The 2,953-nt window shown below is 37.9% G+C and overlaps 1 long non-coding RNA gene across 1 annotated transcript; it reads right to left on the bottom strand.

Moving 5' to 3' along the window:
• Positions 1 to 1,285: 1,285 nt before the first annotated feature.
• Positions 1,286 to 2,490, bottom strand: LOC115176228 (uncharacterized). The gene is made up of 2 exons (XR_003872190.1): positions 1,514 to 2,490; positions 1,286 to 1,346 (listed from the first exon to the last, which is right to left on the bottom strand). It is a non-coding gene; the product is annotated as an uncharacterized LOC115176228 (long non-coding RNA).
• Between the last annotated feature and the right edge of the window lie 463 nt (positions 2,491 to 2,953).

Below are 2,953 nucleotides of genomic sequence, written 5' to 3'. Positions count from 1 at the left end.
TAGTACCTATTCCATTTATGTGGCGTCGTCAAAGATGGAATCAGCATGCAGATGATGTAAGTTAGTGCTTCAAAGTCCCTGTGATAAGGTTAGCGATAAACTGAAATCCAAACTGAACAGAACTACACTCTCTTCTACCATTGTCTTAAATATATTTAATGGTCTCGTTGCAAAAGCTAAATTGTCGCAAGGGAACTTTTATTTCTTTATTTTATTTCACCTTTATTTAACCCGGGTAGCAAAGATTATAGCAAACACCACTGAAACTGAATTGGTGCTCGCTAGCGTTGCAAATTCAGTTATTGTTGGAAGCCAGCCAACATGAAACAAACTATTAAAATTACAAAAGGTTGCAGCATATGTTGTGTAAATGGTGAACTCATACAGCTGTCAACTCGTCATTTTAATCCGTTTCACATTTGCTAGCTACCTTTTAGATCGAAGCCCAAATAGAATGATTGAAGATGATAGAAGCCCATCTCCTACTGTAAATAACCTACACACTGTGTGTGTAGCCAGCCAGCCAGCCAGGTAGAAAAATGGCAGAAAAATAAAAGATGGACATCAGAGTATTTTTCAATACACCAAAACGCATAGTAAGAACCCTAGTAGCCTAATATCTCAAAGACTAGTTGATAAAATGTTCATAAGAAAGAAATGAAATTCCAATGGAAATGTTTCACAATGATGTCATTAGGCAGAGTAGGCAACAGATGGCACAGACAGCAGAGTTGGGGACAGATATGCAGGGACAGACTGGCAGAGACAGGGAGTCTCAGGTAAGTTTGTTGAGTCTTTGTTTGGCAACATTATGAAAGGTTCTCAATTTTTTTGACTTGTAAAATAGGAACATAATTGGAAAATGCCATGGATACCCCCACTCTCAACTTAAACTGGTGACTGAACTAAGATTTGTTAAAGGCAATGGTATTGCTGTTGTGATTAGTTGTAGTTTTGGGTACCGGTAGTTAGGAGTACGGCAAACACCTTATTTCTTTGGTTCCTCAATATACATTTACCATATTACAATGTAGGCTATGTGTTACAGCACTACTTTTGGTGTCCCCCTCAGGAATTGCTCTTGAGAAAATATCATGTAATTGTCCCCTCCAAAGTTGATATCAGATTTTCGCCCCTGCTTAAATGTAAAGTTTTACCAATAGTTTTGTAGATGCAAACAAATATCCTTCCTAAAACCAAAACATCTTACCTTACTAAATATGGCAAGAGCAAATACAAGAAGGGCAACAATAAAGAAGGAAAGCCATTGCAGAAGTTTCACTAGTTTTTGGGATGTCTGTTCATTCTGGATGACAGGGACATCTTTTCCCACGTCCCAAGATCTCCTAAAAGGCAGAGAAAAGTGAATGTTGAAAATTAACTGTGGTGATGGAATAATTATTTAACTCAAAATTTAGCCTACTTAAACTTGATACTTTCTTAAAATCACAAATTACATTTAGATAGAGCATCAATTTAGCAGAGTAAAACAATTGGTACTATGGTGAATTACCTGATAACATGCTCTTTATCCATATTCATCCTATCTGTATTTGTGCTGTTTGTATGCATGCATACATTATAACCCTCCTGGCTTATATTTATAGTGCAGTCAGGGTGTGGGTAGAAATGTGCATATCATCTGGTTGAAGGAAGTTTCAGCTGAACTTTGCCAACTTCCTTGTTAATTACTGAGGGGAGAGGTTTAGGTGAGGTTAGGATATGAGTCAGGTGCATGGAGTTAAGTGGTAGGGTTAGCCACCATTTAAAACAAAAGGGATGATGGCCAACATTTAAAAGAAAAGGGATGATCGGCACCATTTGTCTATCGAAACAAGTAGAACAATTTATCCTGGGGCTTATTTTTCATATCAATGCACTCTTGAAGAAAATGGAGGGATCAACTTGTTGATTTATTAAGCCTTTATTGTCCTGGCATTTCGGTAGAAATCTAAACAACATGGAAAACAAACACCAACATGTTTTGGCTTGGTATCTGCCTACATCAGGTATTCAAACCTTTCCTCCCTGATGAAGTCAGCTGAAATGCATTGGTGTTTGTTTGGTAGTCATTTGTCTGTTTTCTGACAGTCATAGCCTACCCTTTTCAAAGAGCTACCATGTCTCCATGGCCTCACAGTTTTTACCCATTAGAGTGCACCACCACAATTGCTTATTGTAAAGATGTGATGCTATCTTGTCTCGTCTCCCATAAATAGAGTTTTTAATCTCAATGGGATGATTTAGGATAAATAAACCAAATTAGTATTTCTTGATAAAAGATGACGCAGCTTCTCTATGAACCCTGATCAGTATCATCATCATACCTGCTCATTATCTTCCTTGACAATCAAAGCATTCCACTGAGTAGAACGTTAGTGGGTGAGTAATGACAGGTGCGGTCCGTTTCCCAATACTTAAGACAGAAGAGTGGAATGAGTGGAATGTCTAATCAACAATTCTTTGAAGTCTATATGTGGCAGGAAACAACGTTTAAATTGTGGTTTCCCCATTATGGTACAGTAAGGGAAAAAAGTTTTTGATCCTCTGCTGATTTTGTACGTTTGCCCACTGACAAAGAAATGATCAGTCTATCATTTTAATGGTAGGTTTATTTCAACAGTGAGAGACAGAATAACAAAACAAATCCAGAAAAACGCATGTCAAAAATGTTATAAATTGATTTGCATTTTAATGAGGGAAATAAGTATTTGACCCCTCTCAATCAGAAAGATTTCTGGCTCCCAGGTGTCTTTTATACAGATAACAAGCTGACATTAGGAGCACTCCCTTTAAATCTCAGCTTGTTACCTGTATAAAAGACACCTGTCCACAGAAGCAATCAATCAGATTCCAAACTCTCCACCATGGCCAAGACCAAAGAGCTCTCCAAGGATGTCAGGGACAAGATTGTAGACCTACACAAGGCTGGAATGGGCTACAAGACCATCGC

The sequence above is a fragment of the Salmo trutta genome, chromosome 36 (genome assembly GCF_901001165.1).
Source record: "Salmo trutta chromosome 36, fSalTru1.1, whole genome shotgun sequence".
In the NCBI taxonomy this organism is placed as follows: domain Eukaryota; kingdom Metazoa; phylum Chordata; class Actinopteri; order Salmoniformes; family Salmonidae; genus Salmo; species Salmo trutta.
The sequence above is the reverse complement of the archived record's forward strand: the minus strand, read 5'-3'. Positions and strand labels throughout refer to the sequence as shown.